The sequence below is a fragment of the Macrotis lagotis genome, chromosome 1, assembly GCF_037893015.1.
Source record: "Macrotis lagotis isolate mMagLag1 chromosome 1, bilby.v1.9.chrom.fasta, whole genome shotgun sequence".
NCBI lineage: Eukaryota > Metazoa > Chordata > Mammalia > Peramelemorphia > Peramelidae > Macrotis > Macrotis lagotis.
In genome coordinates, this window is record NC_133658.1 from 47,540,466 (window position 1) to 47,559,070 (window position 18,605).

Here is an 18,605-nt window from a genome sequence, read left to right on the forward strand (position 1 = left end):
TCGGATGGCCTTCCATTGCCCTCTTCGTTTCTTTTTATGGCAAAATGCTTGCTTTTATCAATTCCTCCCCCCAACCTCTGATTCCCACAGGCAGGTGGGAAAACAAATAGCAGCAGTACAGTGCACCCTGTCTTCTGAATGAAATGGGAGACCCCTGGCTTAGGAAAGCAAGGGAAGGATGGGAAGGGGGCAGGGGGGAGGAGGAGGAGGAGGAGGAGGAGGAGGAGGAGGAGGCTCCAGGGGAACAGAAGGAAGCTGTACTGTAAAACCAAGTGTAACTGTTGTTTCTGCTTGGGTGAAGGAATTTGGCCTAGGACCTAAGAAGATGGTTGTTCTTTCCAAGTCCCCCTGGGCATGGCTGCATTAAGCTCCATCACAGCAGAAGCTGAAGAAACATGAGTCTATTGTTGTGGAGGACATCAAAAATAGATGTAAAGAGAAAGCTATCCTTCAGCAAGATGGGGGGCGGGGAAGAGGCCCAGATGAAGAAAATCAGCCAGGGCCTGGACATGCCCCCAATGAGGTTCAGAAACCTAAATCTAATGGGGTTATAGAGAAAGTTGAGTGAATGCAAATGAACCTAACTAGCTGCAGATGTGACTGCTACTGGGTCCTCATTGACACATTCCCCTCTGTTCTGTTCATCCTCTTTTTCAGCTATGGCCAAGAAATAAAGATGATCCAGAATCCTAACAGCTGGGAGAGACCTTCAGTTTAATTCAAGGCAAGTGACTGGTGAGTCCCTCTGGTTTGGGAATATCTAATCCTTTGGGAATTGAATAAAGGGGAGGCCAGAGTTTTACTTTACTAACCCTGGCGGCTGCTGAGTTTCCCTTAGTACCCCTTACACCAGTTGAATGAACTGCCCAGATGTTGCTCTAGGCATGCCAAGGAAGGACTGTTCCTCCTGGATTTTCATGGCCTCACACAACTGGAGCTCAGAAGCTAGGATTCTGAGGCATCATCTGGGGCCCATATGTTATCTCCCTGTCCCCCCCTAGGGAACCAGAACAAGCAACACTGAATCAGAATTAAGAAAAGGAACATTTAGGTCTAGCAGTCTTAGTGTGAGGGACACATATGTATTAAAGGTTTATTTAGACTGGATTGGATCAAACCTTATAGTGTCTAGCTCAGGGTGGTCCAAAAAAAAAACTCAACCCCAAACCAAATCCTCATTTCAATAACAATTTGTATAAGGGATTATGGGGACCAAAAAGTGGGGAGAGATTCTAGATAGCTGTAGATATTTTTTCCAATTTTGATTTCAGAGAATAGGGGGACCCACTTAGGAAAGTTCCTCTGGAAGAGTCAATTTACTCATTAGGTGAGGACTACTCTCCCATAGAGTCATTTCCCTGCTAGAGTTTTGTTGTCAAAAATATCATCCTAATTAGATTAGAAATGCAGAGAAAGTGGGCAGCTAGACAGAGGGATCTCTAGACTCAGCAAGATTCATTTTCATGAGTTCAAATCTGGCCTCAAGACACTTACTAGCTGTGTGATCCTGAGCAAGACCCTTAACCTTGCTTGCCTCAGTTTCCTCATCTGGAAATAAGCTGGAGAAGGAAGTGGCAAAGTATTCCAGTATCTTTCCCAAGAAATCCCCAAATGGGATCACAAAGAGCAGAACACTCCTGAAATGACTCAAGGACATCAAGAGAGAGAGAAATGAATGATACAATCAATGCTCCAAAGAAGTTTACAGTCTATTCCTAATAATATTGACTTGCTCAAACACATGGAAAACCTACAATCCATTGCATAATAGTGCCTGAATGGTCCAGAGACTAGGCAAAATGTTTACATTTTGTAGAGGCACAGATGGGCCAGATGTTCTCTGCATCAGCTAACAAAAAGAAATTTAGTACTGCAAAATAAATAAGGCAGGGAGGAATCCTGCATATTACAAAACTCACTCTCTCTCTCTCTCTCTCTCTCTCTCTCTCTCTCTCTCTCTCCCTCCCTCCCTCCCTTCCTAACTTATCTATGGATGTATCTATGTATAAACATAGCTCAATATGCATATACATATACACATATACACACATAAATAATATATAGAATATATAGTAATATAGGATTCATATTTTAGTTGATGTAGGACACTTCTAGCACATCTGTGTCAGACTGGTGGTCTCATCTTTGCAGCATCTCTCCAAGATGCCATCTTCTCTCCTCTGGCACTGTCCTCATCCTGGTGCAGTTCTTCATCACGTTACACCTGAACTATTGCAATAGCTGCTGGGGTCTACCTGTCTCAAGTCTCTCCCACTCCAGTCCATCTTCCATTTGGTCACCAGAGTGATTTTTCCTAAAGTGAAAGTCTAATTATGCCCCTCTCCTACTCTGATAAACACCAGTGGCTCCCCATCACTTTTAAGATCAAATACAAAATCTTCTATTTGGCCCTCAAAGCCCTTCCTGATCCAGGTGCTTCCACCATTTCAGTCTTCTCCTCCACAAATTCTTTGATCCATGACATCGTCCTTGAACAAGACCCTCCATCTCTTGACATTTTCTTTACTCTCCCTTCATACCTAGAATGTTCTCCTCCTTCTCTGCCTCCTGACTCCATGGACTTTTTTCATGTCTTTGCCAAAATTCCTCCACCACCAGAAAGCATTTCCTAATCCCTCTTAATTCTAGTGCTTTTCCTTTGTTAATTATTTATAATTTATCTTATAGATGATTCATTTACGTATTTGTTTGCTTTTTATCTGCTCCAACTAGATTTTGATCTCATTGAATTCAAGATTCTCTTTTTTGTCTTTGATTTGTATTCCCATTGTATTCCCAACTACTGGAAGACAGTAGTTATTTAATAAATACTTAACTGACTGCTCCTTTAAAAAATGCAAATCTATATCAATGTCTATGTGTTTGTATGTGAATGTATGTATAAAGGTCCTTGGAACAAGGAACAAAAAGTGCTTCATTCAAAGATCACTAGGGATCATGAATTGGATGACAAATGAAGAAATAAAGCAAGACTAATATTTTGGGATGTTTCATCCCCTAGGTTGTATTAGCACAGCAACCTCTGCCAGCCATTAGAGAGACCTATGGGGATGAAATCATCCAGAATGCCACCAGGTCTTTAAGCCTCTAATGTTTAATGGAGAATAGATTTATTTGATTCTAACTGTAGTCCTCCTACCCAAACTTTCCCAGACCCTGGATGCTACATAGAAATATGGCAAATGGAAAAAGACACTCCCTGTCCAGCCTAACAGATAAGCTACTGACAATCCTAGACATTAAGGTAGCTCATATACTTCTCTTATTTAAAGTATACAATGCCATTCCTTCATAAGACAAGAAGTAACAGATGCATTCATTAAAAGTTGCCCACTCTAGACTGATGGAAACTTCTCATATGGGGTGGTAAGTCTGAGACAGCTGCCCTCATTGCATATCTCTTTCATAGGAGATACGATTTCAAGACTCTTCATATACACATAACTTGGACATCTTGGAGACGTTAAAAAAAAGAAGCCATAAAAAATGAGAAACATATTTGCAAGAATTATAGACATGATTATTTCTAAATATCTAGTGTCCTACCCATTAAAAATCATACGATTCCATAAACAGGGTCCTTGGTACCCTCTGGACACCACTGGAAGGTTGACAGCCTCTATCTTAGAGGTACTAAAGCAAAAGGGCAGCTAGATGGTACAATGGATAGCACCAGGCCAGAAGTCAAAAAACCTGAGTTCAAATGTAGCTGCATTTACTAGCTATCTGATCCTGGGCAAGTCACTTAACAATTGTCTGTCTCAGTTTCCTGATCTGTAAAATAGAGATAACAAGAGCATCTGCCTCCTAGGGTTGTTGTCAGATTGTTGTTCAGTCATATCCAACTCTTCGCTATTTGGGGTTTTCTTGTAATCATACTGGAGTGATTTGACATTTCCTTCTCTAGCTGATTTTACAGATGAGGAAACTGAGACCAACAAGGTTAAGTGACTTGCCTAAGCTCACCAGATTTGTTGAAATCTTTTTTTTTTCATTTAAAAATTTTTTTTTTAGGTCACCAGATTTGAACTCAGGGAGATGAGTCTCCCTTTCTCCAGGCCTAGCATTCAACCACTACAGAACCACCTAGTATACTAATGGTAGCTATCACATTTAATATAAATTTGGATCATTTTATGAATATTTTATCATAAATTATAATTGCTTTTTAACATTTCCTTTAAATGTCTCCTAAGGTGTTATTGGATTACCTCTATGAGTTATTAACTTTTTGTGACCAAATTTTATTTTCAATGAGAATTCTAGCTTTGCTTTATCCCTTGTTTCATTGTGCAAACCACACAAATACTGTGAACCCCAGTTTCCTCATCTGTGGAATGAGGCTATTTTAATCTATAATCTCTTAAAAACTTTTGTGTCTCTAATACCTGTGATTCTATGAATACAGATTTGAAATGTTAAAGTAAGTCAATGGAAAACATATTTCAGCTTGCACCAATTCAATGTACACAATTCCCCCCACCCTGTCCCCCCAACTACCTAATTTCCTAAAAAGGGGGTACATCTAAATAAAGCTTTTACCTAATTTAGAAGTGCCAAGCAACAATCGGAAATATTCCCAAGTGCCCTGAACCAAATTAAAACATAATTGAGAAATATTTAACAAAGTAAATAAAAATACAATAAAACATAGATCACATTACATTCTCAAACTAAGTCAATATGCTGCCTGCAGGGATCCTTATGGAAGAATTAGTGCTAACCCTTTCCCCGCTTCTATTTGAGTTTAACAGCCCTGCTATATTACAGCTGGCTTTACCTTGGGGTCTCCCAACATTTTGAGGAAAAATTCCCCAAAAGCATGACTTCATACTTAGCGTGACCTTATTTTGACATGGTACAGTGAGAAAGACTACTCAGGTTGGAGTCAGATGACCTGGGATCAGATCTGACTCTCAACTGCCTGGGGTTCTTTTTTTGTTAAATCTAAGGGGTTAGATTTAACCTCTGAAATCCCTTCTAGTTCTTTTGTTTTTGGCAAAGCAATGGGGTTAAGTGACTTGCCCAAAGTCACATAGGTAATTATTGTCTGAGGTCGGATTTGAACTCAGGTCCACCTGATTCCAGGGCCAGTGCTCTATGCACTGCACCAACTAGTTGCCCTGATCCCTTCTGGTTCTAAAGCTCAGAAACCCAGTCAGTCTTTGTTTCTGTGTACAATATGACTTTGATGGACTAAGGGAGTTAACATGGTTCTTAAGACAACCTCATGCTTGTGTCTAGGCTGCACCCAAAGCCTCTTGGGTGTTATATATAACATAAGCACAGGTGAGAAGGTCCACTTTTTTTGAGTTGACAACTAAGAATTACTAAGAATTTGTTCATTGGACAAAAGTCTCTAATTGGGTTTTTAGAAGGAATTAAAATAAGAGCAACTATCTTCCAGTTTGGGTGTGAGGACCAAATGAGGTGATATTTATTAAGTATTTTGCAAACTGCTGTTGTTCATTCACTTCAGTTTCCAACTTTTCATGGCAGAGATTCTGGAGGGGGTTGCAATTTCCTTCTCTAGCTCATTTGAAAGATGAGGAAACTGAGACAAATAGGGACTAAGTGATTTGCCCATGGTCACACAGTTAATAAATGTCTGAGGCTGGATATGAACTCAAGAATAGGAGACTTTTTTATTTCAGGTGCAACACACTATCCACTGCACTATAAACCTTAAAGTGCTATGTAAATGATAACTATTATTGTCATTATTATGGTCACACACATATACTTAAAATTAAAATAAAAGCAGTGGGGAACCCTTAAAACAAGAGAAGACCCAGACTGAAGAAATAAATTCAAGAACTAAGATCTAAGAGATGTAGAATAATAAAGGGTGACCTGGCCTAGGAGTTAGGAAGTCTTTGGTTCAGGGCTGTTCCATATTGATCTGGCGACCTCAGATGAGTCACATAATTTCTTAGTTCTAGGCAACCCTAAAACTGCAGACTCCAGAATAATTGTGAACTGACATTGGGAGAGGGCACTTCCTCTCTGGCAGTCATCCAGATATTATTGGTCCCAACAAAGAACAAACAACCGAAACAATGAAATTACAACTGCAAATAGAAATAAAAATAACAGGAGCTAATCGTTATAAACTAATTTGTAATCTACCAAGGCATTTTGCAAAGACTATGTCATTTGGTCTTCACAGTCACACTGTTTTGTTAGGCGTTATGATTATCTTTATTTCACAGATGAGGAAATGAAATGCAAAGATCTCAAGGCAGCGCAGCATCACTCTCAACTACTGAAGGATCTATACTAGGATCTGAACTCAAGCCTATTTGATGCCAAATCCAGCAGGATTCACTGTATTATCACCGTATAAATAAATAAATACAACATAAAGACATACATTTACACCCACAGCTTAATAGAGTGAAAGTGTTTTAAGACTTTTGGAACATACACCTACATGCATACATATAGACATATAAATACACACATATACATTGTCTATTTATAGATAGGTGTATATGCATACAAATATATATATATATATATATATATGTGTGTGTGTGTGTGTGTGTCAATATACATTTACACACACACACACACACAGGTCATCTCTCTATTTATCCAGACCTTTCTGCAAGGTGCATCCCATTTTTGTCCTAAGTTTCCTTTGGGCAGAGACAGTAATTCTATGCTTTAGTCTGCTGCAAAGGGCTTCAAGTCTATTTGGCCAGCTACATAATAGGGAAAGTTAAAGGCAATTAGCTAGATCATTTGGACAAGAGAAAATAATTACCTCAGCCCTTCAAGTCATGTCGACTACAGAGACCTACACTTCATGCTTGATGGATATTAACCCATTAAAAATCATAGATGCACTTGGAGGAGCTAATAGCTTCCATTTGCATAGCACTTTTAAAGCCTGCAAAGTGCTTTTTAAATATTACCTCATTTGGTCCTCATAGCAACCATGAGAAGCTGGTAGATGCTAGTAGTGTTCCCATTTTACAGATAGAGAAACTATGTCTGAGAGAGGTTCAGGTTATCTATCCAGGAATATACAGCTGACTCTAGGTCCAGCACTTTATCCACTGTACCACCAGTTCTAATGAGGAGATGTGCAGATCTTTCTAGATGACCCTTAGCAATGATGTGCTTTCGGTAACTCACAATCTTTCTCTCAGGGAAAGTTTGCTTATCTCATTTGGCTTCTTTTCATCCTACATTCTTCCTACAAGTATGATCTTATCCATTGATGAAGAGTGAGAACTGAGTCTGGAGGTCAGAGGATCTTGATTCCCAGTTCAACTCTCCTTGTCTTTACAGTTAATCGAGTTAAAAAGGAACAGGAAGTCTGTGCCACCAGAGGGTCTAAATTGCCTCATAAAAGAAATGATTCAAAGCTTCTGTGTTCATCAACAACTGCAGCTAGGTGAAATAGCTAAAGCTCTAAGTCTGGAGTCAGTCGGTCAGGAGGATCTGAGTTCAAATCTAACCCAACACTTAGCTATGTGACCTAGAGAAAGTCACTGAACTCGGTTTACCTCAGTTTCCTCATCTGTAAAAAGTTTTGGAGAAGGCAATGACAAATCACTCCAGTGTCTTTGACAAGAAAACCCCAAATGGGGTCATGAAGAATTGGATATGACTGAAAAAATGACCAAACAACTAAGATTTCAATTATTTACGTCATCATGATGATTGAAAGTCAACTATACTGCATACTATCTCCTCTTACCCTACTCACTACTTCTAGCTACCTCCTGGAAGACACACCATCTTTAGGTAGTCAAATAAGTTTGTCTCCCAGAAATTGTTGTTGGTTTGGTTTTTTTTAAAGATGTCTTATATTCCCAAAATTATCTGGGGAGCTAGGTAGAATAAGCTTACTTCTAACTGTAGGCTTAAAACATCAATAAAAGTCAGATCTGGGCTAGAATTCTGCAGAAACAGGCTAAGATTGTGAGGGGATTAAAAGAGTTTTTAGACTGGAGGGCTTGGCTGTTTCATGAGCTTTAAGTAGAGGATAAGAATGAAACCCTAGCTCCTAAACCATCCAGTTTAAAACCAAATTCTGCATTTACTGTAATTCTGCAGCCATTAGGCCTCAGACGGGTATTAGGTCTGTGACACAAAGTAATGAAACAGGCAATGGAAACACACCATGGATTCCTCAACCTTGGGGAGCAAAGGGCTGACTCATCCGTTTCACAAGCAAGGCAAAGATAAAAGACCTCATTCCAAATGGTGGCCGCCCCCTCCCCAAGCTTCCCCATCCACTCTGGTGGAGTCTTTGATGCGGAAAGTATTATTAATGTCAGCATCACTGGTTCTTGTAAAAGATTCATAGATATTTCCACTCTTGCTCCTTGAATCTCCCCTTATGCTGCTACCATCCTGTTTGGAGCTACCGTTAGGTTGTTTGGAGAAATTAGTTATACTTGTCTCACCCCCCATCTTTTCTCTCTTTCCCCCTTTATCTTTTCTTCTTTTTTCCTTTTAAAAAATATCTCTATTCATTTATTTTCCTCTTCTCCATCTTTAGGAATTAGGGTCTAGCTGACTTGGCAATTCCCATAATGTCAGAACACAAGAGGAACATCCCAGATGTCTAAAGAAGAAGGACATGGGAGGTTGGTAATGTCCTATATGGCACTGCCAAGAAGCTGACAAAACAAATGACTAAACAGTGGCAAAAAGAGGAAATTATTTTTAAAATGGAGCCTACCAGCTGTTTTCAAAACCCCACTGAAAAGAGCATAGACTCGTTCCAAACTACTGACATTTGATATATTTACTATTCATTTAAATATGATTATCACAGCTCTGCACACCTTTGTTACAAAATATTGGAATAGTCATATAGGGAACATGGCTGAATGACTATGGCCCCAAAGTGTCTTTATTGGAACATTTCTAATATTCAGATGTAAACTTCTTGAGGTCGTGAATTTTTCATTTTGGTCTCTATTATCAGCATCTAGCACCAAGTTTGACTCATAATAGGTAAATAATACAGATAGATTAGATAGATAGATAGATAGTGAGAGTGTGAGAAAGTGTGTGTGTGAGAGAGAGAAGAGACAGAACCTCTATTTCTGAATAACCCTCTCATCTTTTTGCCCACCAGAAAATGACCTTGCTAACTTGAAGAAATATTGGTATCCCCAGCAATATTGAGAGCCAGATAAAGGACAAACAAACACCAAAAGAAGACAGCTTTGGACTTGATAAGGTCACTGGTCCTTGGAACTCCACAGAACATTATACTTAAGGGCAACTTCATGAAGACTCCATGAAAGGAGAAAGAATTTTTTTTCCAGAAATCAGAAGACTCAATGTTATTCCTTTACTACATGTACTTCAGTATATTCCTCCAAAGGGGAATGTGCATATGTGAGGGGAAAGAGAGTATTAGAATTATTTCAAGAATTATTTGAGAGTAACTACCATCTTTACTCTATCTCGATATCATTTTCTAAAAAGCTAAGTAAGTCTGTCTGTCTGATAATTGTTAGGGAGCACTGGATGGGGGCTTATTAACAACAGTATTAAAAATCACCCCCAGTGACTCAGCCAGAATCTGGGGACTGAACCTACCAGTGTGAGTGGAGTGAGACCAAAGGGAGTGTTTACAAAAAAAAAAAAATCAGTGAACAACTGCTTGAGTTCCCTTAGCCTTAGATTACCAGCAACAAGCACAGAAGGAAAAGAGTTTGTCTCTGGTAAAGGACTCTCGTGGTTAGGCTTTACTTTGATAGGAACCTGCATGATTTGCACACTTGAGAATTGAGGAAAGATTGCCTGGGCATAAATCATACATGGCCTCTCAGATAGGGGGTTATCTCAAAGAGGTAATTCTTGGGTGGTCTAAGAAATTCATAAGACACCTGACACCCTCTTCTATATTCTGAGAAGTGCCCTGTTTAGTTAGGTGCCACAGGGAGGGTGATCTCTATCCTTAAAGTGATCTCTATCCTAAGTTAACTGCTGCAACTAGGCCTGGAGACAGGAAGAACTGTGATCAAATCCAGTCTCAGACCTTTACTGTGCGACCTCAGGCAAATCACTTAACTCTGTTTGCCTCAGTTTCCTCATATGTAAAATAAATTGGAGAAGGAAATGGCAAACCCCTGCAGTGTTTTTGCCAGGAAAACTCCATAAGGGATAAGGAAGCATTGAAAATGAATGAACAACAAAGTTCTCCATTATTTTTTCCTGTCATGAAGAAATTTCTAACAATCAAGTGTATCATTGAAAACTATTCACATCTGTCATGGAAGAATTGCTATAGTTTGTATTTGAATGTGTCTGTGTGTGTGTGTGTGTGTGTGTGTGTGTGTGTGTGTATGTGATGTTGAAATCTCAAAGAAAACAGCCCAAGTCCTTCATTCCATTATATATACAAGGCCTCAGTATACATTGGTGATAAATTTCCAGAAGGGGTGAGATTGTGGTTTTGTTGGTATTTCCAAATGCAAAACAGTTCTCCCTTTTTTTCTCCATTGGGTTGTTACTGATTTTCAACATAATGAAAAAGCCAGATTTCAAAGATGCTGGAAATTTGACTGGCAAAACATTCAAATTCCTTTGTGTATGTATATATATATATATATATATATATACATATATATATATATGTATATATATATTTAAAAGCACAGAAAATGAACATTTCTTCCAACAAAGATGGCTGTATGCTCACCCTGACCTCTATAGCAAAAAGAAAAAAAAAACTGTTTGGCACAAAATTCATTTATGGATTTTTGCATGAATGAAACCACCCCCACAATCCCAGATCCTAAAATCTCATGGAAGATTAACACAGGCATCAAACTGACATTACAAATTTAAGGGATTTAACTTCACTTCAACTTTTGAATAAACAAAAGTCTAGTGACAAGTTTTTGGATAACTTCAGCAGTATTCAACAATATATCCCAGATGTAAGGGCATAAAAAGACCAGAAACCTATGCTCTTCATTTTCATCACTAGTGAGGAGGGGGAAAAAAGTAGAGAAATGGGAATTGTCTAGGTCAGGAAATGTATCATACCTAAAAGGATATTGATCTATTTTATTCATGCTACAATAAATAAATTAAATTGGCAACAACTGACATGAAATCAGAGAATGAATTGTCTATAGTTGTGTTGACAAAATTGGGACAACTTTTTAGCTATGAAGAAGGTAATAATTAGCATTCAGTAGGAAATCAGTAGGAGAGGCAGTTTTGACTTTTTTCCCTCCAGACTCACTGATGTGTTGCTCTGAGCCATCTGCACTTCAACCAACCACATTCCCTTTCTGTAAGTCAACTTACTACATCTACAAATATTTTCTTCTTAAAAATAACTGGTTTACAAAGGAATGAGAGACTAGCATTTCACAATGGAAGTTATCTTAACATCTGTGGCCTTCTCACTCTGGAATCTTCTTCTACCCATCTGGTTCTTTCTCCCATTGTTGAGTTCTTCCCAGAATCTTCATTTTTGTGGAAGGGCCATCCCACCTCTGTTTTTGACTCTCTGAAATTTATCACCACGTTTCAGTTGCCTTCTCATTCATGAAATTCTCTTAGGACTGTAGCCTTCTTATTCTAGAAAATACTTTTTCCCTGTGGTCTTTTCATTCCAGAATGTTCTTCAGTCCACTTTTTCCCATTGGTGAGTTCTTCCATTTCAGAGAAGAGCCTAAAACAGTCATCCTTTTCTCTCCCAGATTTATTTCTGACTTTCCAGATTTTGCCACCATGCTCTCCCAATACAGGTTACCTTTCCTCTACATCCATCCCTGCTTTTGATCTTCATTTGTATGTTGTCTTCCCTATTAAATAAATGTACATTCCTTGAGGGCAGATCTTCCTTTTGTTCTTATGTTTGTAGCTCTATCATGTGACACATAATAAGCATTAATTAATACTTGTTGACTTGAAGTAAATTGAAAGTTTGTTATTCATGAAACATTTTTAAAGCATTTTCTATACTCCAGACAAGGGGAGACCCATTGGTGATCATATATTACAAACTTATTATTTAATAAAAGAGGGGACTGCGGCCTAGAGATATAAAATGTCTGGTTTGTGCAGGCAAATTAGCAGAGTCAAACCCTCTCATTTGATTTATTTAAACTTTGTATAAATTGTTTTCCTGGTTCTATTTACAGCAGTTGATAGAAGTTTTCCCAGGTTTCTCTGAAACCATCCCCATCATTTCTTATAGCAAAAAAGTATTTTATTGTATCCAAATACCACAACTTATTCAAATATTCCTCAGGGGCTGGTAATTCAATAAGTTTTCTTTGCTACCTCAGAAAGAACTGCTATAAATATTTTTATACATGTGGGTTCATTTCCTCTTTCTATGCTCTCTTTGGAAACCCCTTCATTTTATAAATGAGGATACTGATGACAAGTGACTTGACTAAGGTGATAGTGAATGTAAAAGAGCAACGCAGCTCACAAAGGTATTGGCTGGTTCACTCTGATGTATCAAACCTTTCTATTAGATACTTTAATACCCTTTATGTGGATCCTTAGCACATAGGACAACAAATGGTATGTGCAGGTAATTATAAGTACATGTAGATTAATGTTGAGTATTTGTGATTTCATGTCTGAATTACTTAGCCCATGACTTGAATCAGGATGAACACGTCTTAGAGGATATAATGAATTATCTCCATGGCTTATCTTGCCCTCTCCCCCAAAAAATTATCACCTGATGATCAACCAAGAATATTAGAGCTTCAACTCATCTTTTTTGGTGATGAAACTCTTCTAAAACTTTGGTTGACAAGCCTTTCCAAACTTAGCTACATTTGTTCTCAGAAGTCAGATGCAGAGTTTACCTCTTTGGCTCCTATTTAATGCCTTCAAAAACAGGTCAAAGTGGGGCGGCTAGGTGGTGCAGTGGATAGAACAACCGGCCCTGGAGTCAGGAGTACCTGAGTTCAAATCCGGTCTCAGACACTTAATAATGACCTAGCTGTGTGGCCTTGGGCAAGCCACTTAACCCCCATTGCCTTGCAAAAACGACAACAACAATAAAACTCAAAGATTGTAAAGAGACTGAAAAGGAGGAATCATTTTTTTTTAGGTTTTTGCAAGGCAAATGGGGCTAAGTGGCTTGCCCAAGGCCACACAGCTAGGTAATTATTAAGTATCTGATGTTTGATTTGAACTCAGGTCCTACTGACTCCAGGGCCCATGCTCTATCCGCTGCGCCACCTAGCCGCCCCTATGGAGGAATCTTTAGATGCACAAAAGAACAAATTGTTCAAGAATTTTAGAAAGGTCCTTTGAGAATCATATATAAATATATATGTATGTATACATACATACACACACATACATATATATATATATATATATATATATATATGTATTTAGAGCTATGAGGAACCTTAAAAGCCATCTTCTCCTGCATCCCAGTCCATTGAAGGTGGACATGTAGAAAATATCCAGTGAATTTGTCTATGGAATGCTTTTGAACATGAAATAAGTTAACAGAAGCTACAGATCCTGGTACTTTGGATAAGGAATACCTCCAGAATGACTAAGGATCAGGGAAAATTTTAGAGCAGAAAAGAGAAAAACTGAACTCATTCAACTTTTCTCTTTAAAACTTTACTCTCCTCCACAAAATTTACAATCTAACCAAATTAGTCTATTTACTTTAGTACACATATCCCACCTCTGTGCCTTTGCTTTCTCACCTCCACCTTGGAGAACCCTGTACTTTCTACAAATTTCAGCTCATATGCCACTGTTTGCGTGAGCCTTCCCTCGTCCCTTTGGAAGACATTACCTTTCCCTTGGAGAGGACTATTAACCTCTTCTCTATTTATCTTGGATGTATCTCATTGTTTATATGTTGTCTCTCCCATTAGAAGATGATCTCCTTGAGGGCCGATATTTTCTTTACCTTTTTTGGTATTGTCTCACAATATTGTTCCAGCACACAATGATCATCTAACATCATCACCACTTGCATCAGTAAAAATAACTAGCATTGATGGAGAGCTTTAAGGTTTGCAAAACATTTTACAAATAATAGAACAAATGCCTTTTCATCAATGGATCCAACAATATTATATGCATGTATATATATATATATATGCACAAAAATATACCTATATAATATATATATACATAGCATATGCATATGTATAAATACACACACACACACACACACACACACACACACACACACACACATATATATATATATATTTATATATAATTTCTTATTACTCACATTAGAAGTAAAGTGCCAATAGCTCTGAAATCTTCTCATGGAACCCTTACTCATGGCACAGAAAGTCATGGTCCAATGTACAGAGTTTGGAAATACTGTTCTCCTGACTTTCATGAAAACAATTAGTCAGCTAATTACAACTCATACTTGATAACTGGTTAAATTAGGTTTGCCAAAGACCTTCGCTAGACAACACCTTGTTTTGGATCAATGTTGCTACATAAAAGTACTAAAATTATATTTCCTTTGAAGAAAAATCCATCAATTAAACAGGCAAAAGGCCCCAGTTATTTTTGACAGTATTTAACAGGAAAGGGAACCAGTAAAAGGATAAGAAAATGCTTCTATTTATCACATACTTTTGCTTGGCAATAGTGTTTCTTTCTTCTCTTTCAGGCATATTCTGTGACTATCAACTACCCTTTGTCTACAACTCAAATCATATAATGAAACAAGAGCGTAAATTATAGACTCAGATTTAACCCAGCCACTCTTACTTTTTTCCCTTTCTTCCTCCCAGGCAATCTTGCTTGTTGCCTTGGAATTTTGGTCATGCACATTCTGCTTTGGCTCTAAATTATCTCGATAATGGAGTATAAACAGAACAAGCTTATGTATGATATGCTTAACTGTTAATTTACCTAATTAAACATAATTCAATTAAAAATCATTTATCTCTTTTTGGGAAAAAAGCCAGTTGATACCATGGCAGAAGTGCAATATTTTAGAAGATGATTGTTCAGCAAATGAATGGAAAGGGAAATAATGGAACATAGAATGAAACAACAATCCCAAATCTCTTGTACTTGAAAATGAAATGATTCCAGAAAAGTGCTGTTCTCACAGTCTACCATGATTAGCTATTTTTCTTAAACCAATTTTCTCTAGAAATTCGCATTTTAACATAGTGAACATAATTTATTATTTGAGATATTTTTAAATACAATTTATATTTTCACATATTTAGTATGGTTAAGTAATATGTGCTAGTTGCAGCATTTGGATGTGATTAGTAAAATGTGATGAGGCACCAGCAAGACACTAACTGAACAAGTTCTTTTGGACAAAACCTGAAAAATAATTTCTTTAAATTACATAAATATCCTTAGGATACATATTTCATTTATAGTCATCATCTAAGCATCCTTGTCGTGGTGATATATGTTTAAAAGTAAATGTAAAACATTCTGTGCCAATAAAAATCAACAGAAAAAAAAGACAAGAAATTCTAGGCACGAGAGCTTAAATAAATTATCATCTTTGTAGATCTGCCATAAATCCTCCAGTTGGAATATAGTGATTTAGAGTTTGCTGATCTGGCACAAATCCAAATGCCTTAGGTTGCTTAATGGATAGAGTATCAACATTTCACCTTCTCTGTCCACTCCCACCCCCCCAACTTCAGCCTTTGGTGACACATTTCCTTCCACTCTTCAGCTTTCTGTGGCCCAGTGATAGTGACAGTGAAGGTAGCAGAACTCAAGTTGGAAAGATGAGTTTCTCACAGTTGTGAAAGAACACATCTAGGGTAGGTAAGTTAAGTCACTACTAGAGGAAATGGTTTGCAATGATTTTCTCCCAGAAACATGGGGTTTTTGTTTGTTGAACTCTACAAAGGCCCCAAATGAAACCAAACCCATATCGCCACCAACCAGACAAATCCCTTGCAGTCTGAGAAGAAAGCCACTAGGCCTCTAAATTCCAGAAGATTTTCTGTAAGAAAAATAAATTTTCTCTACCAAAGTTTTGTGGCAATGCATTTTGATTTGCAGGCATTATATTTATTCCTTATTTCTGTTTGGAATTTTCATTCCATTCCTTCATCCATTTCACAGGCATCTCATTCTTCCATCTGGGGAAGATGATGAGATAATTCCCAGCATCAACAATGACTTTTAGAAAAAAAGCTTAGCTTTACACAGTAATCAGGTTAACTCTGATTTTTTTTAAATCATCCTTACTACAGATCAAAGCCTAAAAATTGTTTTTGAGTTAGACCCAGGTTGTTTTTTAATCTGTGGCATCAGTGACTAGTTCATTGTCAGTGAATTGACATCATAGAGCAATGAGAGCTATTCAGTCCCATATTTATTTTATTCAGTTAGTCCCAAGAAAGTTGTTTATTTGGAGGGAAGCTAAGTTTGGTGTTGAGAACTGTGTTCTTATTGGGTGAAAGTAATTTACTCTGTGAGGAACAAAAGAAAGGTAAGGACACAAAATGAGCCTATCACTTTCTGGATTAATGGAAAGAATGGTAGTATTAGACAGCCTTGGAGTCAGAGGACACTTGGGTTTGCAATTTAATTTCTAATACAAAGCAGATTGGGATCCTGCCCAACCTCTCTATCTCATTTTTCTTGTTTGTATAATGGGAATATAGCTCCTTTCCTTCACAGGGTTGTTGTGAAGATCAATATATACAAAGAACTTTTCATCTTTTAAAAAGATTAAAATGCTAGTTATTATTCCCCCTGAAATCAACTTGTGCTTCCAACTTTTGTCAATGTCAACACTGTCTTTGTATGGGGGTAAGTGACTTGCCCAAGGTCACCCAGCTAGGCAATTATTAAGTATCTGAGGTTGGATTTGAACTCAGATTCTCCTGACACCAGGGTCAGTGCGCTATGTACTGCATCACCTAGCTGCCCTGGAATACTATTTTCCATGAAAAAGTTTGACTCCCACTTCATCCCTTACTTTCACTCAGTTACAGGTCCTTTCCATTTTTCACTTTGAAATAACTCATATTCCTCCTTTCCATTGTCAGTGAAATAGCTTGTTCGATAGCGTAGGTACTTTGGTCCATCCCCAGGCTGATACTGTTTCCCATGTCTTGTTTTCTGAGACAGTTTGAAGGTACATATCAGTATCAAGAGAGTGTCTGTGTGTGTGTTTATATGTACACATAGATGGTCCATATATGTATATATGTGAATGTGCTTTAATGCTGAGGTTCCATCTAATATATCACAAGAGACGTGGTGTTGTTGATAGAGCACTGCATTTAAATTGGGCTTAAATCTTACCTTACACACTGATTGGCTGTGAGATTTTGAATATACCAGTAAACTTTTTGGAGGCTCAGTTTCCCTATATGTAAAATGGAGATATTAATATTTCGACTACTTTCTAGGGTTGCTATGAAGAAAGTATCTTTGAAAATGTTAAAAGTGCCTTCTTATCACTGTCATAATTACTGTTAATTATAATATATCACTATGTTATCTGTGGGTAATTATTATTTTGTTCCTAGGTCCACTCAGAAGAAAACTTGATCCTTTTGTTGCTGGAAAATGATATGTTGAGCATTGTCCCTCATGACCAATGACTCCTACATAGTGTGTCTTGAAATGCTCAGTTCTTCAAACAGTCCTCAGGTAGACCAGCAGTCCCAGAATACTATCAGTGAACTCATATCCTACAAAGAGAGGTACCAAACAAGGATTCCATGGACAAGGCTCATCAATTGGTTTTCCCGCCCAGCTGAAGAGAACAAGAGCAAGATCAATTATCTAGACAATTTTGGGATAGCATCATAAAAGAACCCTAGGTATGGTGGTCAGGAACCTAAGTTTCCTAGCTCCACCAGTAACCACGTCATAGAAGAATTATCACTTGCATTTATAATGACTCAGTTTCTCTATCCATAAAGCCAAGTCATAACTATTACAGATATCTATTATGATAACTAAATGAAACAATGAATAGGAAAGTTCTTTGAAAAGTATAAAATACTACAGGAATTATCAAAATCTTTATATACTAGTCTTTCCACCAATATAGCAGTCTTCTAAATAGTCTTGGCATCATGCTGTTGGCCTACATTGCAACACAGACCAAGAAGGAAAGTTTCCTGAAGGGTCATAGAAATCTTTTCTATGGACTGTCACTGCCTCCCTGCCCCCCCCCCCCCCCCGGCTTCCCCAAATCATACATTAGCTCTTGTTTGAGAAAAAAAACAACAAAAACTTTAGCCTCTTTCTTTCCCTTTGGAATGATTGGGGAAAATATTTTCCAAGATACTTGATTCTTCCTCTCTCTATTTTCCTTTACCCTCTCTCTAAGTCTCCATCTCTTTATCTCTCTCTTTCTCTGCCTTTGTCTTTGTCTACATCATTATCTCTGTCTGTCTCTTTCTCTGTCTCTGCATGCTCTGTCTCTTTTTCTCTCTGCCTCTCTCATTTTTTTGTGTGTCTTTCCTATCTGACTTAGCACTCTTATGTAATAGACTTTCAAAACGCATTCACTTCCTCTGGTTGGCAACACACCAACGCATACTAACTGGCAAATAACAGCTGGCCAGTACCTCCAGGCTGCACATTGGCCAAAGGCAGCCCGATTGGGATGACCGCAA

General features: G+C 37.9%; 1 long non-coding RNA gene across 1 annotated transcript in view; it reads right to left on the reverse strand.

Moving 5' to 3' along the window:
• Window positions 1–18,605, reverse strand: part of LOC141513278 (uncharacterized) — a 545,077-nt gene that overhangs the window by 160,341 nt on the left and 366,131 nt on the right. The gene's annotated exons all lie outside the window — the stretch shown is intronic.